This window comes from Balaenoptera musculus, chromosome 2 (assembly GCF_009873245.2).
Source record: "Balaenoptera musculus isolate JJ_BM4_2016_0621 chromosome 2, mBalMus1.pri.v3, whole genome shotgun sequence".
Classification (NCBI taxonomy): Eukaryota; Metazoa; Chordata; class Mammalia; order Artiodactyla; family Balaenopteridae; genus Balaenoptera; species Balaenoptera musculus.
In genome coordinates, this window is record NC_045786.1 from 2772135 (window position 1) to 2798449 (window position 26315).

General features: G+C 45.4%; 1 protein-coding gene across 13 annotated transcripts in view; it reads right to left on the reverse strand.

Moving 5' to 3' along the window:
• The window catches only part of ZNF438 (zinc finger protein 438), a 169559-nt gene extending 143580 nt beyond the window's left edge, over positions 1–25979 (reverse strand). For 5 of the 13 annotated variants that reach the window (XM_036842555.1, XM_036842554.1, XM_036842556.1 and 2 more), the window contains exon 1: positions 22176–22637. The gene's annotated coding sequence lies outside the window, so the exon portion shown is untranslated. Of the gene's footprint in view, positions 1–1092; positions 1103–22175; positions 22640–22959; positions 23336–25899 lie in introns of those variants that run through there. The other 8 variants (XM_036842552.1, XM_036842550.1, XM_036842542.1 and 5 more) reach the window with 7 other exon arrangements.
• Between the last annotated feature and the right edge of the window lie 336 nt (positions 25980–26315).

Genomic DNA, 26315 nt, shown 5'->3' on the forward strand with positions numbered 1-26315 from the left:
GTATATAGCATTTTGTTATAGCAGCCCGAACCAAGACAAGAGACACCTCTTCCTACAGTCTTGGGTGCTTTGATATGAGGATGTCAATCTTGGAGCTAAAGCTGCCTGCCATCTTGAGACCAGGAAGGGACAAGCTTGAGGACAAAAGCTAACTCATCATGATAGCAGAACAGAAAGACAGAAAGATCCCAAGAGCCTAATGACAGCAGTTAGCTGGTACATGAACCAACTATAAAACCATCTTTCTTCCAGAGTTCTAGTTATATGAGATAATTAAATTTACTTACTATTTAAGTTGTTCACAGTTGAGTCTTCAGTTATTTGTCAGCTGAAAGCATTCTAACTAATACAGAAAGAAAGATTTTCAGGAGATGGGTGTGGATGAAATTAACTTGGCCTACTGGAGACCTAGGAATTTGAAGGAGTTTCAGCCTGAAGTTCCACTTATTAAACAAAATGAAGCTCATGTAGTTCTATTTTATAAAGGGACTGGCCTTAACAGTTCTTTTCCACTTAAAAAAAAAAAACCCTAGTATTTCTAATGATAACAATAGCTAGTAATGAAGATAATGATGATGATAATTATGATGGTGCTAAGTAAGCTAACCTCATGGTTATTAAAGTATTTTTGAAAGGTAGGTATTTTATCCGTGTACTGTTTACCTTCAGCATTCCATTTGACTTCAATGGTGAAACCACACCAATCCCTCTTACTTTCTGCTTACAATTTTCATGTCAGTTTCATTTTCCATACTTTCATAGTACACAACACTACACCACAATATAGTTTATGGAGTAATCCTTAACTTTAAAGAACAAACACTCTGAAAACAAAACAACTTGTAAAAAGATTTCTATTTTTATTTCCACATATTTTCTAAATCTGTTCCTCCATCTGTGGAATGATTCCTTTGATTCCTATCAGAGGGTGGAAAATCAACACTGTAGCCACACAGATAAACACCAGAGAAAGCATGATTGGAGCACAAATAACAAAAAGCACTAGCGTTGTATGCCTATTTCCAAGCAGTCCCCAAATGGTGAAAAAAAATTTTTTTGGAAGTTAAATTGTAAGTTTTTGAAGCCCAAAACATTTTCCTACAGAAACAATGTTACTATGAGTCATTCCATTACTAGGCCAGTCCATAAAAGCCTTATGAAACCATATGCATAGGACTATTGTTTGAACTACCCCCAGGCAGAATAATCCTTTTTCCTTTGGAAGATACATCCTTTTCTCCCTCCACCCTCCACCAGGCCCCGGGGGAAAGGGCCTCATCATGGACTCTGTTCCCTTCTCCAGCCTCATCCCTCACACTCTCCCTCCCCACACTCTGTGGTCCAGCCATACCACCCTCCTTCCACCTGCAAGGCCTTCTCCCCTCCAAGTCGTCGCTGTCATGCCCTTCCCGTCCTCTTCGCGGTCACCTCCGCTCGGACTTGCGGTCTCGGTTTAAATGCTGCTTCCACAGGAAAGCTGTCCCTTGTCCCCATACTGAGTCGCGTGGCCCGGCCACACTTCCCCACCACAGTCTGCATCACACTGCATGGTACCCACTTTGCCAACCTCCCCCATAATCTCTGCCGTGTCGGGGATACATTTTATTTGTTATCTTAAGCCCAGAGATCAGAAAAGTGGCTGGCATTTGAAGATGTTTAATACATATTTGTTTGTATGAATGAATTTTCATAAGAGAAGGTACTCCAGGGGCTTCCCTGGTGGCGCAGTGGTTGAGAGTCTGCCTGCCAATGCAGGGGACACGGGTTCGAGCCCTGGTCTGGGAAGATCCCACATGCCGCGGAGCAGCTGGGCCCGTGAGCCACAACTACTGAGCCTGCGCCTCTGGAGCCTGTGCTCCGCAACAAGAGAGGCCGCGACAGTGAGAGGCCCGCGCACCGCGATGAAGAGTGGCCCCCGCTCACCGCAACTAGAGAAAGCCCAGGCACAGAAACGAAGACCCAACACAGCCAAAAATAAATAAATAAATATTAAAAAAAAAAAAAAAAAGAGAGAAGGTACTCCAATGCTTTTTAAACTGGATCTATGGAATACTTAACCTGATCTATGGTCATTACCAAGGACTCAAGGGGTTTTCCAAAGGAGACTTCTCCACTTCTGAACTTATACCTACAGCTTGTTCATATGCAGGAGGCTCACCTATCCAATTTCCTCCACACTGCTGGTTTATAAAGTAACTTAAATGGAACATTAAAATTCTCGCAAGCAGGAATAAGCATATTTTCTAATAAAACCTTTCTCTCTTTCTTGCAGGTAATGTCATTCATTCTCGTGGCTTTTACTTCCTATAACTGATGAAGTGCTGATTCCCAAATTTGTATCTCTAGGCCTGATTTTCTCTTGAGTTGAAGATCCAAGTGTCCAGCTGTCTATAATTTTCAACCTGTATGTCCCACAAGGACTTCACTCCATCTCCCAGGCCCGCCCCACCCTTTCTTTTCTCCTGTGTTCCCCATTTCTGATACAGACATCAACATCTAGGCACGGGAGCCTGAAACTCAAGTTCTCTCACCCTCGCTACTTAAAGACTGGGCCATGGACCGGCAGTGCTGTTCGTCTCCTGGAAACCCAGAGTCGCTGGCCCTACCCCAGACCCGCTGCATCAGGAGCTACCTTGACACAAAATCCCCAGGCGATGCATGTGCACACTAAAAGTTAAGAAGCATCGACCTACAACTCCTCGTTCTCCCCACCCCTACACATCAGCTCTGTCGCTAAGTCTACACAGGAAACTGTCCCACATACGCTCCTTCCATCCATTGCTGTCATCACTGCCTTGATGTGAGCCACCAGCTCTTGTTGGGGACACTGCAGTGGCCTCTCAGTCCATCTCATTCCTCTAACCATTGGCTCTCAGCCAGAATTTCAGAAGAGACATTCAGTTGCACAGCTATGAATTTTGAGCGAGACCATGTGGTTGAACAGCTTCTGTGCACCAGGCTCTGAGGCACAATCGCCCACCCCTAACTTCAGGAACCCCCCAGACAGGTGGCAGGGGTTGACTGATACACCCAAGACCACACACAGTATGGTGCTGAGTCAACTCGGAGCGCCGCAGCGCCGCAGCAGCGCTGGGCTGGGTGGGATGCCCCGCCCCGAGCCGGCTGCTGCTCGAGAGGGAAGACAGAGCCCAGGAGGAAGAGGCGAAGGGCGCAACATGGACCAGGCAGAAGAGTCGTATGTCATGTTGAGACGAAGGCAGTGGCTGGGGGTAGCTACCGCGCAAGAAACAGAAAACAGAAAATGGCCCCAATCCCTTAAAACCTCGCTGGAACTGGGAATTATCTTAATTTCCAGTACTCCTGAGAGAATAGAAGGGGTAACCCAAGGCTGATTTAAAATGCACTTCTTTGATTACCCATTTTTATTACTAATTGTACTCCTCACTACCTGCTAAAATTCTCTGTCCACCTATGTCCTAAATCTTGACAGTTTTTTCCTCATTAAGTTTGAGAGAACTCCTCCGGTATTACAGATATTAACCCTCAGTCACACTTGATATGAGCATTTCCCCCAGTCCGTTATATTATTTTTCCATTGTGAACAGGTCTTCAATTTTATGTATTCAAACTGATGATCTTTTCTTTGGTGAGTTTTTCATTGCTCCAAATTCTGAGTTATCAAACTTTCACAAATCTGATGAGTAGTATACTCTATTTTCTACTACTTTGTCTAAAATGTGATTGTAAAAATACCTCGCTCTGGATACCAGCTAGACCTGATAAAGACATGATGTGCATAAACATTCACACATAGCCATTAACCTTCCTCTTCCAATCCTACTCCCACCCCTTTGCTAAGATACAGCCAGGGAATTTGCTTTCATCCCAACTCCTCGCTTATTTTATTCAAATTCCCTCACACTACAAGGCTGGGAAGGCAGCAGCTGGAACAGGTGTCCTGTGCACTATCTTTAGAGATGGCCCTGAGACACCCACACCCTCTATAGAAGAGTTAAGAATGAATATTTTAAGGTACATATTGGGGACAGAAAACATTTAAGGGATGCTAAATTTAAAGTACTGGTGGCAATAGTCACTGCTATACTTTCTAAGCCCCTAAAACTAGAAATCAAATATCTAGGAATTCTTTAAGGGTCTGCCATGCCATAGCCCTTTGACTTCATGTTATGGAAGACAATTTTCAAATTGAAAAAAGGGCTTAAGGAGCCTTCTACGCTGCTGGTGGGAATGTAAACTGGTTCTCCATGATGGAGAACAGTACGGAGGTTCCTTAAAAAACTAAAAATAGAGCTACCAAACGATCCTGCAATCCCACTCCTGGGCAAATATCTGGAGAAAACTATAATTCAAAAAGATGCATGCACCCCAATGTTCACTGTAGAACTATTGACAATAGCCAAGACATGGAAGCAACCTAAATGTCCATCGACAGATGAATGGATAAAGAAGATGTGGTACATATATACAATGGAATACTACTCTGCCATAAAAAAGAAGAAATAATGCCATTTGCAGCAACATGGATGGACCTAGAGATTGTCATACTGAGTGAAGTAAGTCAGACAAAGACAAATATCATATATTGCTTATATGTGGAATCTAAAAAAAAAAGATACAAATGAACTTATTTACAAAACAGAAACAGACCCTCAGACATAGAAAACAAACGTACGGTTACCGGGGGCAGGGGGGAGAAGGGGTAAATCAGGAGTTTGGGATTAACATACATACACTACTCTGTATAAAACAGATAACCAACCAACAAGGTCCTACTGTATAGCACAGGGAACTCTACTCAATATTTTGTAATAACCTATAAAGGAAAAGAATCTGAAAAAGAATAGCTATATAGGGCTTCCCTGGTGGCGCAGTGGTTGAGAATCTGCCTGCCAATGCAGGGGACACGGGTTCGAGCCCTGGTCTGGGAAGATCCCACATGCCGTGGAGCGGCTGGGCCCGTGAGCCACAATTACTGAGCCTGCGCGTCTGGAGCCTGTGCTCCGCAACAAGAGAGGCCGCGATAGTGAGAGGCCCGTGCACCGCGATGAAGAGTGGCCCCCGCTTGCCACAATTGGAGGAAGCACTCGCACAGAAACGAAGACCCAACACAGCCATAAATAAATAAATAAAAATAAAAATTAAAAAAAAAAAAAAAAAAAAAAAAAAGAAAAAAAAAAAAGAATAGCTATATAGGGACTTCCCTGGCGGCCCAGTGGTTAAGACCTCACCTTCCAATGCAGGGGGTGCAGGTTCGATCCCTGGTCAGGGAGCTAAGATCCCACATGCCCCACGGCCAAAAAACCAGAAGAGAAGCAATACTGTAACAAACTCAATAAAGACTTTAAAAAGGGTCCATATCAAAAAAAAAATCTTTAAAAAAAAGGATATATATATATATGTATACATATGTATATATAGATATATAGATATATAACTGAATCACTGTGCTATACACCTGAAGCTAACACAACACTGTAAATCAACTATACTCCAATTTTTTAAAAAAGGGAAAAATTCATGAAAATTAATTACCAAATTTAAATAAATAAAAAGGGCTTAGTTTGTGGTGGTTTGCAGCTGAACGTGACTGACCCCCATGGGAATGCGGAACTCAGAGGGCTGGGGCGCGGTCTAGATGTCACGATGCGGGAGCACACACACGCTGCCATCAGTGAGGGACCAGGGATCCTCAGTGTTCCACAACATGCAGGGCCACCCTGTAGGACAACAACCTTCCCACCCCAAATGCCAACTGCCACCCCACTTCAGCTGAGAGCCTTACAGCCCAAACGGCCTGCTCGCAAGGTCTGGTGCAGACACGTCTCCTGACTTCCATTGGTTCTACCCGCCCTGGCATAGGTACTTGTTTTAGAGTGGGGGGGCCAGCCCAGGAGAAGACTGCGAGGTGGGCCTGGCTGCACTGGATGTCCTGCTTACCCCCCCACACCGTGGGGTCTCTCATTTCACCACCCAACCTGGCCTGCATTCGTTCAAGTAACATCCCCACAAGGTCCTGGCTTTGGCTACTCTCTTCTCTGATCCACCAAATCCTGCTTCCTTAGATCTTAGAAAATACTTGATAAACAAATCACACTAAGATGTTCATCTCATGATGACACCATGCATTCCTCTTCTCAGGGATACCTGTATTTAAGGCGTAAACCAAAGATACCATTCCTTACCATCTCCTCTACCGCCACCTTGGTGCAAGCTCCTCCCACCTTTTCCCCTGGATCACCGCAGTATTCTTAACTAGTCTTCCTGCTTCAACCCTCCAACTTACAGTCTGTTCTCAACAAAGACCTGACCTAAATGAGAGCCTATCATTTCTTAGCCCCAAACTCTCTGACAGCTCCCTAGTTCACTCAGAATAAAAGCCGAAGTACCTCCAGTGCCCTGCAAGGTCACGCATGATCTGAAATGAGGAAAGCTGGAGGGCAGTAAATCGGGAGAAAGAACAAGAGTCCACTTTGGTTCTGTTAAATTTGTTAGGAGACAGTCAGATGGAGCTGCCAAAAGGCGTTATCCTTAGACCCTCAGAAGGGAGCTTCAGGCTTGGTAAGTGGGTCTCCACTGGGGGTGATTTTGCCCCCCAGGAGATACTCGGCAATGAGTGCTGACACTTCCGGTTGTCACACCGGGGACAGAGGGGGTTCTACTGGCATCTAGTGGGTAGAGGCCAGAGATGCTGCTGAACATCCTGCAAGGCACAAGACAGCCCTGCAACAAACTGTCATCCAGCCCCAAATGTCACTAGTGCCGAGGCTGAGAGAGCGTGGGCGAGAGACCTAAACACGGGAGACTTACTCAAATAGGTCATATTTAAAATCGAAAGGGCGAGGGGAGAAAAAGAGGACTAAACCTTGAGGAGCTCCTCACTGAGAAGTCAGGCAGAAGTGGAGGAACCAACACAGAAGACTGAAAAGGACCAGCCAGAATGGGAAAAGGAGAGCCAGGAAAGGGTGGTGTGACAAAGGCCAAGAGCAGAGGGTTCCCGAAAGGAAGCAATGGGCAACTGTGGTCAACTGCGTGGAGGACTGCTGAGACGCCAGGTAACACGGGAGGGGCGAGAGGTCTGAAAGCCCGGAGGCGGGATGCTGTGGGGAGTGAGATAAAAGGCACCTGGGGGGCTACTGGCAATTCTGAGGCTGCGGAGTGTACGCACCATTGACGTGAAACCAACACGCAGGTAGCTGGGCTCACCCAGTCCTGAGTGTTCGCCAGGCAGGAGAGCAAAGGGGTGCACAGGGACGGGGGGAATCTGCAGGAGAGTAACTGGAACTGGGGCAGAAGCCTGGATAAGGAAGGAACTGATGACCACAGGGAACTCCTGAATAGAGAGAAATGGGGCGGGGGGTAATGAACTGAAAGTCTCAAGGAGTCATAAACACTTTCCCACATCAATAAATATAATTCTCTACCATGCTTTTAATTGCTTCATAGTAATATAGCCTATTTCTTGATATTATTAAAGTAAATGTGATTTTACTTTAAGAAGAAATAGCTATTTACCACCTGAATACTGCCCACCATCCTACTTACTCTTCCAGACAAGAATCAAATGGCATTTGTGGAAAAGATCGCATCACTGTGAAAGATATGCTAAATAACAGACCTGGGTTAAACTATGAGCTCTTTCATTTACTAACGTTGCGACCCTGGACAACTTAGCTAACGTCTCTGGACCTCAGTCTCTCTAATTAACAGATTGTAGGAGGCAAAATAATGACACCTCCCCCAAGGATATCCATGTCCTGATCCCTGAAATCTGTGAATATGGTAGGTTACATGACAAGGGGGAATTAAGATTGCAAGTGCCAATCAACTGACCTTAAAATGAGAGTATCCTGGATTACTGAGATGGGTCCTTAACGGGAGAAGAGGGATGAAGAAGAGTCAGAACCAGAGAAATAGCATCCAAAAGACTCAATCTGCCACTGCTGACATTGGAAGGAGGCCATGAGCAAAGGAAGTGTGGGCAGCCTATAGAAGACGGAACAGACAAGAAAACGCATCTCTACTGAAGCTTTCAGAAAGGAATGCAGCCCTACCAGCTCTCAGTAAGACCCATTTTGGGCTTCTGACCTCCAGAACTGTAAGATAATAAATTTGTGCTATTTCAAGGCATGAAGTTTTTGTTAATTTGTAACAGCAGCAACAGGAAACTCATACACAGGTAAAACAAATCATCCATAGACTGCTGTGCAGATTAGCCAAGATAACACACATAAAGTACCTAACAGAATGCCAAGTACACAGGAAGCATTTAAACAGCTGCTATTGATACTGTCAGTGCTAATACTATCAGTAGCACTAAACCCAATAGTAATCAACCCAAAGAACACTGACTCAGTTCTAGAGTTTACTCAACTCTGTGACCTACGATATCATATTTAACCTCTGCAGGACTCCGTTTTCTCACTTACAAAACAATATGAGGGAGCCTCAAATAGATGACTTCTAAAGTTTCTTCCAGCTCTAAAATTTTATGAAAATCTAAAATCTAACTCCTTAATGTCACATTCTACTTATTGCTAATTAACTGATTCAGAAAATCCTATTAAATAAAAATAGTAAGCCAAGCAGTTTTCATTTTATGTTTCAACATTTTCAGTATTTTATACTGCTGAGTTACAGCCTTATTAAGTTGAGTCATGGCATAAAATCACAGGCCTGCAAGCAAGGAAAAATATCTAAGTCATCCTGCTACTATTTAAAAACCTTACAGTCAAACAATAATATTACTAGGATCTTCTCAAATAGCTCAAAGTATATCCCTACATATTACCTCATATATTCTTTTTTTAACAGTTTTACTGAGATATAACTCACCTACTATACAATTCACCCTTTTAAAGTACACTAGTCATTGATTTTAGTATATTCACAGAGTTGTGCAACCATCACCGCAAGCCATTTTAGACTGTTTGCATCATCCTGAGAAGAAGCTCCCTGCCCATCAGGAGTCACTCCCCATGCCCCCGCCTCCAATTCCCCCAGCCTACTCATCTACTTCTGTCCCTATGGAATGGTCCATTCTGGACATTTCATATAAATGGAATCATACAATATATTATAACGTTTTGAGATTCATCCATGTTGCAGCATATGTCAGCACTTCGTTCCTTTTTTCTTGCTGAATAATATTCCATTGTGTGGATATACTACATTTTGTTTATCTATTCATCACTTGATGGACATCTGGGTTGTCTCTACTTCTTAACTATTAGGAATAATGCTGCGATAAACATTCACGTACAAGTGTTTGTGTGAATGTATGTTTTAATTTCTTTGGGGTATATACCTAAGAATGGAATTGCTGGGTAACCCATGGTAACTTGATGTTTTTAACCTTTTAAAGAACTGCCAAGCTGTTTTCCAAAGTGGCTGTCCCCTTATACATTCCCAGCAGCAATGTATAAAGGTTGCAACTTCTCCAGATCCTGCCTAACACTTGTCGTTACCTATCTCTGATTAGAGCCAAGCAGTGGCTATGGGTGCTGCCTTCTGTGGTTGTGATTTGCACACCCCTATGACGAACGCTGTTGAGCATCGTGTCATGTGCTTACTAGCCATTTGTAAGTCTTCTTTGGAGAAATGTCTATTCAGATCCTTTGCCCATTTTTTAATTGGGTCATTTGTCCTTTTTACTACTGAGTTGTAAAAGTTCTGTATAAATTCTGGATACAAGTACATTATCAGATATATAATTTTTATGTATTTTCTCCCACTCTGTGTATCTCATCTCATCTTAGTGCAGCTACTTGCACTAAATAAACAGATGCTGTGTTGCTATCCCCATTTTACAGATAGAATTGGCATGTCATTAAACAGACTTGACAACTGGCTGACTCAAAAGTAAGCTTACAGCTGTGCTCCTGGTTTTATTCACTTAAAGATGAATGAATATTGATATTCATTCATTGTTATGAATATACACTGTTATCAATGTATGTTGATAACACTGCGGCAGAATGTCCACGAAGTCTCCCCCAGTTCAACCCTGATGCTATCTTGTATCTATAACCAGACAATGTTACTTCCAAGTTATATCAAAGATGGTTCCTTCATTCACTGGAAAAAATAGTTATGAAGTGTTATGTAGCAGGTACTGTTTGACTCCTAGCTCAGGATGCATTCCTGAACATGACCAAATCCTTACCCTCATTAGTCTGATAACTTGGCAGTATTATGCAAAGTCCCTAGCCCTAAAAAAATTTCTTAATAGCAAACAATCCAAAGAAAGAAATTTTTCATCTTAATGCTTAAAGATCCACCCTCAGCTCAGAAGAAACACTACAGATTTTAATGTAAGCGATATCCTGTTTTTCAAAAAAATCCAAAGTGCCAAACTTATTTTGTGGCCTAGGACGACCTTGTTTTTGAGTATTGGCCTTAATAGGCCATCCCTTGCTTCTTATAATCCTTTTTATAATGCAGCAGTGCTTAGTTTAATGACATTTGTCAAAATGAAACTTGACTAGAAGAGGAAAATACTCTCAGTTTTACCTTTAATCAGAAAAACCTGAAGGTCCCGACTCTATCCTGGCCAGTTCCTACTCCATGCTGAGCAAAAAAAAGTTATACTAGCTCCATTAAACATAAAAACAAAAATACAGAACAAAAATCCACTATCTTACAAAGGCAGTTCTAACCTTGTCTATCAAAGCATTCATTCCTCGTACAAAGCAGAGGGACCACATAATCCTCAGAAGACTGAAGGCCCAGCCCTAAGGGGCCCAGGCAAACTTTAAGTTTCTTAGACTGGTGTTTTTTCTCTTAAAGAGTTCCCATCAATGTTATATTCCAAACTATAATACATCTATGTTCTTTTGTTATAAAAAAACCATTTACCATTCTTAATGAGGGTCAATATACGAATGTGCTGAGAAGGAAAGACAGAACTCACGGCTTATCAGTAACTCACTGCTCATCCATCTTTACCGTGCAAATTTAGTAAATTAAATTAACAGCCAGCAAGTAAAGCTAACGCTGGGGAAGACACGCCTGCCTCCTAGTTTTGAGCGCCCTCAGCGCGCCACTTTGTAAAGCAGCCTCCCGGTTCAAGGCAGGCCTTTTCCACACTGCGACCTGGGAGGCGTCTCGGGGTTGCTCCGCGGGGATCAGAGAAGAGCTGTAAGCGGGCAGGGCACTGCACTTCACCTGTCTTACGTACTGGGCCTCCACGGACATTGTCTGAAGACTGCAATCAGGCTGCAACGAAAAGGTCTGAAAACCTTAAGTCTAGAGGAAGTCTTGGCCAGGCAGACAACAATGTGCATCAGATCTGAAAGACGAGGTGAGGAAGAAAGGGGAGAATGAATAATGAAGCCGGTGGGGAGCAGAGTCAAAAACAGGAAAGGGTGTGGAACAAGCCAGGGGTCAGGGTCAGGCCTTTATCCACTGAAAAGAATGCCTATTGTGGAGTGGGTGCGTCTGCTTAAAGGAGCAGCCTGGGCTCCTTCACCCAGCAGAGCTCAACTGCTCAAACCTTCGACTCCAAGGTGCCGCTTGCGGGCCCCAGTCTCGCCTCCTCCTTGCTCCCCAGATCCCCGGCCTCCGCTGCCCATCAGCTCCCCGCAGAGCAGCCAACGGTGAACCATCAGAAAGTGAACCTGCGATCCTCTGATTGGTGGGTGTCTTTCCCACGACACCTGACCCAAACCCTAATTCCTCAGGGCAGCCTGGACACACCACGCCTCTCTCCCCTCACTCGTGCGCCGCGCCCTGGCCGGGGCTCTGCCCGGGCTGCGTCCGGACCCACGTGCGCTGCTGTGTCCTGATGACGCTCGAGTCTGCTGCGAGGTCGCCTCTTCCTGTTCACGCTACCACTCTCTGACCCTTGACCCTTCTGCATTTCTCTCCGTAACATTTTCTCACTGTCCGAAATTATCCCTGTTTGCCGTCTGCCTCCCCCTAGGAGGAAGCTCTACCAGGGCGGGGACTTTGTTTTGCTCACTGTTTTGGTCTTGGGAGCCAGACCACTGAGAACAGTGGCTGGAAGACAGATGCTCGCCGTTTATGGAATGAGTGGATGAGCAAGTCCTGGTGATGTGAAGCGCGTTTAGCCTCCAGCTTTCCCCCAACCCCCTCTCTCTCCGTACCTGGCCCCTCAGCCCGGCGCCCAGCTTTACCTCCCCGTCCGCTGTGCCCTAGGACCTGACCGCCCAGGTCTGCAGTCACGCCTCTGCCTGAACGCTCAGCTTTCTCACTGGCCTGTCCTTCCCCTCAACCAGCCTGAGGATCGACTTCTTCACTCACACACCGCAGCCACCCAGAGGTCACTGCTATGAAAAGCCCCAGCCGTGCCAACGGGGGACTCTGCAAACACACGGTCCCCCACCAGGAGCCCATCCATCTTTTTTAGGGCTCTCGATCCAGTCCCTCTCTCACAGCCGACAGAAACAATTCCAGGCTTCCATCACTTTCTTCACGCTTCCTCCCCTCCCCTCCACTCAGTAAGTGACATCACCTCCACAGGAACAAGAGAGGTCATGAGGTCAGACTCCCTCAGTTTCCTCCGTCCCTCCGATCACCGACCACACGCCCGCTCTCGCCTCCTTCCTGGCAGCGTGGAGGGCGGATGTCCTTCTTCCTGCCCGAAGCTAACCCCAGCCAGAGCTCTGGAAGGCACGCGAGCCAGACCACCTCCTCAGGAATCTACCCCGTCACTGGTCCACCCGCCCCCTCCCCATCTTCACCTTCCCCTTCTCATCAGGCTTCTGCCCCACTGCACGCAAAGGCTCAAATCTCTCCCATCACAAAACAAATGAACAAACAAAACTAATATACTGCCCCAGACGTTAGGTCTCTCTCTTGCCTTTGTCCTCTTTTCCCTTTTCTCTTCGCAGCCAAGTGTCTTGTAAGACAGCGTGAACTCACTATTTTTACGGCTCCTCTTCCCCACTCCCAACTCACTGCTCGACCCCCTGAGATCTGGATTTTGCCTGCAAACACAAAACTGCTCTCTCCAAAATACATGTGACTTCTTAGCTGAAAATCCACTAAGAATTTATTAAACCTGTCAATTTAACATCGACATCTTGTCTTGTCTCCTGGCTTCAGTGACATTATTAAAGTGCTTGTCTCCTGGCTTCAGTGAGGATCATTCTTTCTTGGTGCTTGACTTTTTTGGACCCTTCTTGGCAGTCTGCTTTGCTATCTACTGTGTGATCGGAGAAAAGCCTCTCTGTGTGGTGTAGCAGTTACAAGCCCGGGCTTGGGCTTAGTCGGCTTGGGCTGCTGTAACCAAGTACCATGACTCGGCGGCCTCAAGAGCGTAACTTCACTTCCTCACCGTTCTGGAGGCTGGCAGCCCAGCACGGTTGGGTCCTGGGGAGAGCGCTCTTCCTGGGATCCAGAAAGCCTGCTTCTCACCGCGTTCTCGTGTGGCGGAGAAAGCTCCCTGGTGTCTCTTCCCCTTCTCGTGGGGACACCAGTTCTGTAGGATCGGGATCCACCCGCAACAATCGCATTTAACCTTAATCGCCTCCTTAAAAGCCCGATCTCCAGCACAGTGACAAGGCGGGTTAAGGCTTCGACGTGAATCTGGGGGGACACGATTCAGTCCATAGCAGCCAACAATAACTGCACTTTAATTAAAGCATGGTAAAGCTGAATGTTATGCAACAATAACTGTACAAGTACAAGAACTCTAAAGCAACAGAGAAAATGGGTATCACATGAAAATATCAGGCTACAAAATTTTATATCAACATGTAAAACATACGCATATGAAATAAAAAGGAATATATCATAACCGTCGTCAGAGTGAGGTTCCAGTAAAAGAGCTTATTTCTAAACTCTTGGCTAAGCAGTTTGAAAAATAAATTTCCATAGAAAGACTATATAAATGAAAAACTTCAACTGAACAAAAAAATCACTAAGAACCATTTCAAATCTAACTTTCCCTGTTTGTTTCCTGCTAACCTCATTGCCATCTGTATTAACTAGGATATAGGCCAATCTGCTGTGACAAAACCAAGAATATAGTGGCTCAAATGAAGAGGAGTTTGCTTCTCTCCCATGTAACAGTTCAGGGGCAGACAGGTGGTCCCGGGAAGGTCCAGGGACCGAGGTTCCTTCTGTCTTGTCCCACCACCCCCTGTGGACACTGCCCTGGCCTGCAGGACAGAAGCTGGCTCACTACACCTTGCTATTGTGGGTGGGGGAAAAGAATAGGACTAACAGCAGATTTGATTACCAATGTGGTTTAGAAGTTACACACATCATTTCCACTCCCACCCACTGGCCAAAACTTAGACATGTGGCCTCATCTGCCTACAAGGAGCCTAAGAAATACAATTTCTCTGTAGGCCGAGCTAAATATCAGAGGTGAGAGGGTATCCTTCTCCCGACTCTGGAAGAGTCTTCTCCTTCCTGAAGGGATACCCATCCAATCACTGGACTCCACTCAGAGTCTACGATCTCTGGGCAACGCACCATCTCTGCAACAGATACCGACGTGGCTCCACCCCAGCCCAGTGACCTACAGACCAACAGACCAGGAACCTTGTGCTCTCCACCACCACCACGGCACCCAAAACACAACGCAACGAAAATGAGATGAATGCAGTTAAGTCTCCCATTCTGAAAAGAAAAGAATGGCAAATACACATTCTTACCAACGACGAGATACGGCTGGACAAGAAAGGAGAAGAATCCCCCCTCCACCAGGGAAGCCAGATCCTTGGTTAAACTGAGTCCTGTTCTCTGGGGGGAAGAGGAGGGATCTCCTTTGTCAGTTTGTCTGCTGGAGCCTGGCTTTGCCTCTGGAAAATTCTTTTTTTTTTTTTATTCCCATCATCCTTTCTAGCCAATGTGAAGTGGATGTGGAAAACTATGTGCTCCAAAGACGTGGCAAAGAGCCAGTGCCGATTTGGGGGTCAAGGGTTGCTTTAGGTGTCAATGTCAAACCCACCACAGGCTTTTACAAGCCAAACTTGTGGCATCTTTGCCAATGTAATCCTCTCAAACATTCAACAGGTCTGTTTGCCTTCAGTCAGTACCACATGAAAGCAACCACAACTAAAGACAGTCCCGTCATAGATACCAAGCGTGTCTTTTCTCCTCCTTCACTTGCTGGCTTCTGTGGCAGATCCATCTTTCCCTCAATTCAAGGTGAGCTACCTTGAGGTCATCTGACTCATGACAGGAGGATTAAACCACCACACCCCAGTGATGTCAGGGCAGGCCACGTGACTTGAGTCGGTTCTTCCCCTCTGACTGATTTCAGGCTCAACCATTTAATTTGCTTTGGCCAATAAAATATGAACAAAAGTAACACATGCCACGTCCAAGCACCTGATTCTGCCACATCCTTTTCCTTCTGCCACAGAATAGGCAGAAGGAAATAGGCTTCTCCAAAAAGCCTATTCCTTTGGCTTAGGGGAACAGACGATGTGGAACAGAGCCACGGACATGTCATGAGCAAGAAATAAACCTTTGTTGTTGTAGGGAGCTGAGACTTTGTATTTGTAAGTGCAGCTTTACCTGGCCATGGGGAAATTTTGATGGAATTTAACAAGTAATAACAACAAGTTCCTCAAAATTAAGGACTTGTTATTCAACAAAGGACGTTCTAGACAAAGTTAACAGACAGGCAAAAGACTGGGAGTATGTACTCACAACATCTAAAAAAAAACCTAAGGGATTTAATATCCAGTGTATGCCAAGAACTCTTGAAAAATAACAATAAAAAGACAGGAAGTGCAACTGAAAATTGGATAAGAGACAAGCAGACAATTCACCGAAAATAAAATCAAAGTGGTCAGATAAAAATACAGGATGCCCCATTAAGTCTGAATTAAAGATAAATAATGAAAAAAATTCAGTATAAGCATGGCCCAACTACTACATAGTATACACTTATACTAAAAAATTATTTGTTGTTTATTTGAAATTCAAATTTTATAGTGTCCTGTACTTTTACTTTCTAAATCTGGCAAGCGTAGGTGAAATCCATGTGGCTAACAAGTGAATGAAGAGAAGCTGAGCCTCACTAGTAATCAAAGAAAAGCAAATTAAACCTACGTGATGCCATTGTATATCCATTATATTAGCAAAGTCCAGAAAACAAGGCTTTCATCGAAGTGCATATAACCCTGGTTTTTTCCATTTTATTACAAAAGATCACCTAGCCTAAAATTCTTTTTTCATCATACCACTAGGCAATAAAAGCCCGACTATTCACTGCATGTGCACAGAGAAAAACCACACTTCAAATCATAATTTCATACAGTAGGTAGTAAAGGAATAATCCCAGTAACCATGGTCAGGCATCATAGACTTTTTCCTAGAAAACTTAATTTAGAATAAATTTGTAAAAATGAAATGTTGAGGATTGAATATGCTTGAGTATCATTTCGTAATCAACAGCTCTTTCACAAGGAACATCATAACATTAATTTTGCTACTAGATGAAGATTAACCTCTTAAGGTTAACTCTCATAGCAGGTCAGAAACTTGGACTGTAAAGAAAAACAAGAATCAGGCTTCACGTTTTCAAAGAGCTTTCATGTAAAAATGCTTTATCTAAATCACAGCTATAGCTTTAGCACTGGATGATATCCATCTGGAAGGCAGAGGTAAGACACAAAAGCTGTAGGTTAAGGAAGGGAATAGGGGGACTTCCCTGGTGGCGCAGTGGTTAAGAATCCTCCTGCCAACGCAGGGGACACGGGTTCAAGCGCTGGTCCAGGAAGATCCCACATGCCGTGGAGCAACGAAGCCCGCGCGCCACAACTACTGAGCCCGCGTGCATAGAGCCCACGCACTGCAACAAAGAGCAGCCCCCGCTCCGCTCGCCACAACTAGAGAAAGCCCACGCACAGCAACGAAGACCCAACGCAGCCGAACAATAAATAAATTTAAAAAATAAATTTATTTTTTTTTAAAAAAGGAAGGGAATAGGAGAAGCCTATAAAAACAACGTATACAGCACCCATTCTTTTTTAAATATTATGAGCTTATTTCGTGTAAATACAGTATGTATGCTATTTTAAATAAAATTTCGATACAAAACACAAAGTACACCAACAACTCATTTTGCCTTCTTGAACTTCTAGGATAAATAATGCCCTCTGAGTTGATTTTAACATCTCCAGAGGAAAACATTTTTAAAACTAAACTCTTACTGTGAGAGATCAATTTAGAAAAAGACCAACATTTTGGCACAGTTCCGAGAAATAGTCATAAATAGCTCTTTATTTCATTCCGAAGCATAAAAATATTTCAAAATAAATATTAAACCAAAATACTTTATATGAATGGTACTCTGATATAATAGTTGTGGTAAAATGATTTACAGATACTAACGTGACTCAGCCTCCTTTATATAAAAGACATGCAATATAATCGTGAACCCTTCTAAAATGTTGGTAAGGATAATTGCTAGTTTGCTTTCAAAAGGTGATCACTTCTGGAGGTACCTCTAACAACAGCAAACACAGCGAGCTTTCAGATCTATAATTCAGCCTCCATCGGGACGAATTGTGGCAGGCATCTGACACAACACATCCCCACAAGAGAGAAAGGTAAACATAAAAGTCACACAGCTTTCACCGTAATGTCTAAGGCATTAAAGTATTTCTATAAATCACATATTACCTTTTTAACTACATATAAAAATAATCCTCGAAACAGCCTGGGTCCCAAATATCATAGAATCCTGAGGCTACTAGGTAGGAAACAAATGATATTCACTGCACTCTTTTTTTTTTTTTTTCTTTTAAGTTTCAGAAGAGAAGCAAAATCAGAAGTGTTATATTAGCACCACAGCTAGCAAAGGTTTGACATAAACGTGGAAAATTTAAAGTACCTATTCTTCAACTTCAAGAAAGGAAAAGATTATTCCTTGGCTCTTGTCCCAAGCTGGAAACAAGTAAACACAGAACCGGTTTTAAATAAGCCCCAATCAATCAATCCTTAAACTCTACTCAATATTTCCACTTAAGTACACAGCTGAGAAAGTAAGCCAATCAGGAACTGCCCCCCCTTCAGTACCCTCACTCCTCAAAGCTGGCCAGTCCCTAAACTCCAAGTTTAAAGTCAACCAATCCTTAAATTGTCTCACTTTTGAAAAAAAAAAAAATCCTAAAACTCCATGCTTCCTCAAAATCCTACCTAAGTACATCTCTGCCTGTTTTGAGGACTATATTCTGCAAGCATAATTCTCCCTTGCTCAGCAAGTATGAAATTCAGCTTTGATTTAGCTACACTTGAGTGGTGGTCTCTTCCTTCAATAATACGATAAATATTATGGTTACTTGGTTATTAGCATTTTTCTTCATGAAGGTAAGAAAAATATTTCTGTTATAATAATTCAATTTTATGGAAAGTTGAGAGTCTTTGCCTTTTAAGTCTAAGTATAATCCTTCTAGCCCAATACACAACTGCACTAACAAAGGGGTCCCTTTCCTTCTCCTCTCAATCCCAGACCCACACCTCACACTATCAATGGTCCAAACCCAGCCGATGGATGTATCATATGAAACACTAAAATTTCCAATTACTGAAACTTGTATCAAAAACTGAGTATCATCAAATAGTCTTCAAAGAATATGGTAACTGAGCAAATATTTAAGTAGATACTCTTTCTGATCTAATAGAAATGACAGTGTGGCTTGGTTTTTTAAGATCTGAAAACCTAAATTCTAAATCCTATCTTTGAAACTGGTTTACTTGGGTAAACTGATCATCTCTTCTTAAATTTTTCAGTCTAGAAAATAAAGTGACCATCACCAGCTCCTACCACCTCACAAAAATGATGTATGTACTCATTTAGAGTAAGATGAACTCTAAATGTTTCAGAAAGGCAAATAAAACCCAACCATTATGTTATTTTGTTTGTTGCTAAAGTCAAGTCAGTTTGAGGTTTAGGTCAGCACGGAGAAAAAGTGAGAAAAACTGTCTCAATTTGACATAAAAGATGGCTGAAGAGAGTAATATAGGTTCTAATTAGAAAATTAGAATGAATGGGAGTCCTATCCCAAATATAAATCCCTCTATCAGACTGGAAAAGTGAATCATGCGAGAGGGTTGCCTGACCCAAGTACACTCAGATACGGCTGAGGGCCATGTTTTGGACGGCTTTTGGACTTAGTGGTCTCAAAAAATAAATTCTAAATGGCAAGTAGTGCTACCTTACAGTTTATCAAAGCTCCGTGAAGTTTCCACTCAAGTCCAGTCAGAGTAGGATTACAAACACTGAATTACCAATTGATTCAAGTTAATATGAACATTTGACTAGGTGTTAAAGGAAACCAGAATGTCACCGCAAGATCTGCCATTTTGGCATATTGGTTATTTTGAATTAAAGGCACTTAAATAGCAGGTGAAAGAAAGACACTCTGAGTCTCCTTTGTCCCTCCTGAAAGCAAGAGATAAAACTCCCACGTGAAAGGTACTTTCCCTGTACCAGGAGGAAGACATTCTTATCAGCAGAGGCAGGGAACTGGGGGCTGAGAAATCTGTACAAACAAACCTTATTTCAGTAACCCTTATCTTGCTGTTGCCTCCTCACCACTCACCACCCCTGGCCCACATCCCTTTGTCTTGTCAACTCTTCACAAAGTTATCGTTTGTCTAAAATGTGCAAAAGCTTCCTGCTCTGGTCACTTCTTCAGGTCTCCATTCTCTTGTGAAGGCTCCCATGCATATGTAAAAGTTTAATAAAATGTGCATGTTTTTCTCCTGTTAATCTGTTTTATGTCAGATTAATTCTCAGGCCCAGCTAGAGACCCAAAGAGGGTAGACGAGAACTTTCCCTCACCTACAGTGCCAAGAGGCCTACTTAGTTAGGTTAGGCATAGATTTGGTGAATTTATCCAGAAACTGTCGAATTCATTTCTAGAGAAGAATCCATGGAGAGGTAGCATAGCTCAGGGGAAACAGTCAAAACTACATTATGAGCTTGGTGACCTTGAATAAGTTACTTAATACCTCTGAACCTGTTTCCTCGTCTATAAAATAGGAATTATTTCACAGGACTGTCAGAAAGATTAAAAGAGATAACGATAACTAGTAACTTTAAAAGTGTCCTAAGCATCCGGACCTCTGAGTCCTAGATTTACTTTTGTCACTAACTTGCTATAATACACATGACAAGTCATTTGATCTAAGTCTGTTTCCTCATCTGTCAAACAGTGGGGTAATGCATACCCTACACATTTCATGGGGTATTTATGACAATCACATATGAAAATTAATGTGAAAAGGATTTTTCAAATATACAGAAACCCATGTAACTGGGAGATAATTAATTCCACACCTACAAAAATGAAGAGGATTCATACTAACAAACTTGTTACAACCCAGGATTATATAATACCCCAATTAAATTAACTTTACTAAGAAAAAAATTTCACGCCTAAGAACATACCCGACACACTAGACATGTTGGCAACCACTAGGCCATTAGCTACAAGAATTCTTTTCCACGCAATAAACGCACCAAATTGGCTCAGCTCTCCAATGAACTAAAAGCAGTTCAACACAATCTTTTGTTCGAGTCGGGTGTCTGCCACTTAAAACTACCCCTTCAACGTCTAAAGCATCAGGGAAAAAAAGGAGAAGAAGAAAGCTATACATTGCAGGGCTTCTCGACAGCAGCAGTGCTGACACTTGAACCAGATCGTGTTTCAATGTCGGGGGTGCTCTGCGCACTGTAGGGTATTTAGGCGCATCCTTGGCCGCCACCAACTGGATGCGTGGAGCAGCACCCCTCCCACACAGCTGTGACACCCAAAGATGTCTCCAGGCATTGCCAGATGTCCCCAGGGTGAGTTGGGGAGGGGACAAGATCATCCCCAGTTGAGATCCACTGAGCTACAGCCATAGTACTACCTTCCAGTGGTATTTATCTCACATCTCTCTCTCTCTCCCTATAGACTGGTGGCTTACAACGCAGTCTGAAAAACTAACAGTTTTGCAATATAAGAACTCAAGAAAAGAATGCTGTCTGGAGGACAGTAACATCGTAAAAAGAATTACAGGTACAGTAGGGAGTTACGGTTCAATTGTCTCTTCCATCAACATGCTGTTTTTGCTTCATCCTAAGAATTCTCTTCTTGGGAGCTCTTTTGGGGTGACAATTTGGTTAACCTGTCACTAAAGCTTAGTCTCCACCCAGACTTACTAATTCTTATTCGTTAGTGTTTACATGAAAAAAAAAAAAAAAAAAATCAAGCCTCGACGTTTTAATTTCTAAGCAGCCAAATATGAAATTAATCAAAATTAAGTGTTACATATCTATTTAAATTATTAAAATTAAACATATTCAAACATTTAAAATATTAAGTAAAAGTACACAAATTACTATTCAGCTATTACTGTAAATATATAATATATATGTTGAAGGTAATGTGCAAAAATAAAAGAAACCATACGAAGTAGAATTTTAAGAATCACATTTAATGCCTACTACATTCCATCACTGGGCTAAGCACATGGTTTTCTACAAGAAACAATTTCCATAATATCAGTACTTACATTGGTACTCTTAACATGGTAGTTTTTAAATTTGCCTAGGTAAATATAAATTTTAAACGCAATTTGGATAAGTTATCTAGGATGCTATATTTCACCTGGTCAGTGTTAGAAAGAGTGGCTTCTGTTGTCTTCAAATAGGACGGCTGACCATCACTCCCCCTCTGCTGGGAGCTACCTGACACAATTAAATAATCGTCAACCTGCTCTCCCAGAGCCTGAACTTAAAAAGTGACAAAGCCTGAGCCATCAATAGGCCACTTAAGATGCAGTTCTACTTTATACCACATCTAATGTTCTTAAGGAAGCTAACTGCAATTGTGGTTAAAAAAATAATGATAATCACTTCAACTCCATTAAATTTAGGGATGCTACAACAGCAGATTTAAGATTTTGTGAACTGCAAAATGAGACAGCACATCTCCACTTTTATACTTGTGGAGGGTTCCTGTTTTAGAGTTCTGGTGGACCTGGTTATTCAGATCAACTCTCCCACCTAAAGCTACAAAAGCTAAACAAAATATAATTGTATCTGTTGTAGGGGAAAAGCTCTGAAAGTAATCATGAAATCTACAATGGTATAAATTTATCAATATATAATCTGTAATGGTTCAGATGTGAAATACTCACATTAGGAAGTAATAAAATTGTGATAAATGTATGGAGGTTATAGTATGCCCTGAAAGAGATCCACAGAAATAACATACCTATTTTTGTGTGTATGGTTCAAGTTCCTGTGTTTCCACATTGTTCCACATAATTCCACTCATGACAAATATCACCAGATCCTCCTTCTCTGGCAAGAAATATAGCTCAGTGTTAAAGGGATGATCAACAGAGAAACTCAAACTCATTCCGATGTGTGGAACTTTGGCCTGATTCACTTAACCGGGCGGAAACCTGCCTAAACACTTCACACAACCCCTCCATCGCCCTCTATTATGCAAGCTGCAACATTTTAAGGCAACTCCCTTATTTCACCAGCGGGCCCTGTCAACACTGATGTAACAGAACTGGAAAAACTCATCACTCCACCATGATATTCAAATATCAAACTGTATTCCACTTGGGAAAAATTATACGGTTGCCAAATAAAACTAATGTAAATATAGTAAACGAGGCAAGGCTCTGAGTCATTCTTTTCTTGAAAAGGACTCTTGGGGAACCTCAAATCCATCCCGCGACCGCTCAGGCCTTCTTTTGCTCCTCTGACCCCTCCCCGCCCCACCCTCAAGCGTGCGGGGCAGAGCGGGGGCGGCAAGGAGGCCAGGATGAACTCATCAGCGTGCGTTTCGTCCACTCTATAGTTTTTATCCCCACGGCTCCTTCCTCACTCCCTTTCCTCCAGAAAGAGAGCTATGTTTTATTCCTCTCTGAACCCCCCAAACCTCAGCCAGCGTCCTGCATGTAAAGTCATCCCTAACATCTACTGCATGGCAAGCACCAGATTCGGGAGTAGAGACAGAGAAGCAGAAGAGATACGGGCCTCACCCTCTGAACCTCGCAGAGGGGGAATATTGGATGCCGGCTGCCTGAACGCAATCAAGTAATGGAAGGCCAGTGAGCACAGCGCCAACCGCCTGTGTTCCTCTCTCCCCTCGCCAATCAAGGCTTAATGAGGAACCAAAGACGGCTTTCTCTTAAGAAACACAAACGTGTGTCTTCAGCCCTGGCCATTCCCCTGAGTTCCACATCCACACATCCAAGGGCCCACTCAACGTGTCGACTTGCAGGGCGTTACAGGGATAAACTGCGTGGGCTTGGAAGGCAGACGGCGTGGGGTTTGAATCCCAGCTCCATCACTGCCCAGCTGGGTGCCAGCAGGCGGGTCACTTTGAACCTCTCTGTGCCTCTGTCTTCTCCCGCGTAAAGTGGGGACTCTGATGGCTCCTGGCACACACAGCTGTGATATAAGGATTAAATGAATTAACATGCGTAAACACGCTTAAAACCCCATCGAGCACACACTCCACGCTTACACGGTGCTTACCGTTATTCCTAGCGCCGGTACTGCTGTTACTATGTCTGTCGGGCATCTAAAACTTGTCCAAAACAGAATGCACGGTTTTCTTCCCAAACCCCTTTCTCTCGTCTCGGGAAACACACCACTATCCATCCAGCTGTTCCAGCCTAAAGCCTGAGAAGTCATCACTTCTTCCTTTCCCCACCCTCCAACGAGCAAGTCCGCACCAGCACTTCCGGCTTCAGAAGCTTTCCACGACTTTGACCCGTACCATCACCTCGCCAATACCTCCCTAGTGCAGGTGCCCACCGCCTCTCCCCAGGGTGCAGCAAGACTCTCCCACCTCCCCACTCTCAATACTCCCCGCTCCACGACCCTCCGTCTAACTCTCCGTCCAAGAGCACCGAAGTCAGACGCTCTTCCCGTGATGCAAACCTCCCCGGGGTTTTCCGTCACACTCGGAGGAGCATCTTCACTGCCCCACGCCGACAAGGGCCCTCCGACGCCACCGGCCACCACCTTCCCCCTCCTCGCTCTGCTCTGAACACTCTCTCCCTGCCACGCCCTGGCCAGCCCAGCCTCGCTTCCCCTCAACGCACTGCGCCGGGGTCACTCCCGCCGCAAGGCAGTAGCGGTACTGCCCTTCGAAGTCCGGACTCTGAAGTCGCGCTGCCCAAACTCAGATGCTGTCCCTGTCACGTTTCAGCTGCGCCACCCTGAGCAAAGTCTTAACCCCTCCGTGTGTCAGGGTCCCTCCCCATCGATAAAAATGGAGATAGTAATACAGACCTGAGAAGGCCGTACAAACTTCACTGAGCGTTGAGACGAGGGCCTCACACGCAGTAAGCTCCAGGCAAGGTTTACTGCTACGATTATTCCTGCCTGGCAGGCTCTTAGCTCAGGCCCTTCCTCTCACGTCAGTCCATTCAACTACCGCCCCCTTTCAGAGATGTCCCCAGACAGACCCCCTCTGAAGCGACCTGCCTGCTCTCCCACTCTTGTCCTTGTCTTCCGTTGCCTCACCGCCGTCTGAAATGACATCACGTACTTGCTCTGTGCTGCCCGAGGCCCCGCCGGAACGTGAGCTGCACGAGATTGAAGACGTCGTCTCATTTGCTGCTCTAGTTCCGCTTCCGACTCAGGCCCTGACTCTGAAAGCACAACGCACCTCTTCCCCAGGTTAGGGAACCGCTGTGAATTTCTTAATCACGACACCGTACTGGGCCAGCCTCTCGTTTTCACCTTCATGACCACATCTGATCCTCAGCAGAGCAACGGTACGCATACCATCATCTCCCATTTTAGGGAGAAGGCGCAAGTTCCAAGTTTGGGTGACACATCTTTGGACGCAAAAGCTAGTAACGAGCAGAACAAAGGTTCGAACCCCTGCGTTCCGAGTCTAAGGCCCTTCAAACTAGGATGGAAGAGTATTAGGCACTGGAGCTGATCTCTCAGTCTCCTGAATAAATGCGCCGGGGGTGCCCGGTCCTCTGCCCTTCGAAGTTCCCGACAAGCACTTGCCCTGAATCTGAGAACGAGTTCGGCACAGCACTAACGCGTGGGCGGCGCACCAAGCCCCGGCGGGCAGGCAGCTACGACGGCGGGGCGTTCCAAAGGGACACGGCAGCACCCCGCGACTCCTCCGGGGCGCTCAGAGTTCTCTCTGCAGACCCGCACGGCGGGGCCTCATAACCGCCCAGAGCGCTGCGGTGACGCTTCCAGCGACTTCTTGGCCCCCGTCCACCACGTTCAGATCGGCCGTCCGGCTCGAGGGCGGTCTAGGATCAGAGCGGGCGGAGGACGGCGGGAGGCAGACCCGCGGCAAGGACCCCGGCCCACGAGACCTCTGTCAGAGGGCTGCGGGTCCCCACGTTCGCAGAGTAGCCCACTGCCTTTGTACGCTTTCTCCTGGCGCGGTCACATGCTAGTGTCACCTCGCGTGCTCTCACGACGCGCCCGGCCCTGGGGCTGCCTCGGAGGGAGGCCGGAGGCCGCTTCGCCTCCAGTGTACGCAGAAAGGACACTGAGGCAGCAAGTGGTCATCCCTGCAAGCGGCTCCGCCTCAGCCACCTGGTCGCTCGCGGGACCCCAGAGGAAGCCCGGGGGGGGGGTCTCCGCAGGAACCCTGCACCCCTGACTCAGTATGTGCAGAGGGGAACCCAGTCCCCCCATCGGGGAAGAAAGAAAGGGGCCTCTCCCCCCGGACTCCCCCTTCCCCGGCCTCAATCACGGCCCCAGGGGAGACGCTGCGGTGCTGCCGGGGCGCGGCCTCGCCTGCTCGCACGCCCGTCCCTCCCGCCGCGGAGGGCGCGCTCCCGGCCCGGGCGGGCACCTGTCCCGTCACCGCGTTCAGCGGCTCCCCGGACCGCCCCAGGAGCAGGACCCACGGCCACCACCGCCTCCGGGGGTGCGAGCAGCCGGGCGAGCCCCGCAGGCCCGGGGAACGGCAGGACTCCTCAGAAACTTACAGTTTTCCTACCGCGTGCGCGTCACGGCGAGGTGACGTCACGGGACCAAGCGCCCGGGAAGGTCAGGCCGCGGGTCGCCGCCGCCCGCCCCCCCTAGGCCCCGCCCCCAGCGCGCTGGCGGGAGACACGCCCTTCCTCAGCGGCCCCGCCCCGCCGCGGAGCCCTGGGCGCGGGCGCAGGCGCAGACAGCCCGCGTGGCTGCAAAGACCCCGGGAACATAGCAAGCGGGCTCTCGCCCGGGGGCTGGAGCAGGACGCCAGGGTTGTGAGGTAGATTTTCCACAGACATTGCCTTCCCTCCCTCACGTGTTCCTTAAAAGTCCTCCACGTGAGGAAACAGCCATTTGCTCTTCACCAGGTGCCACGGGCCCCTCGGCCGGGAGGGGTCAGCTCTCCCACCGGCCCTTGCTCCTGCCC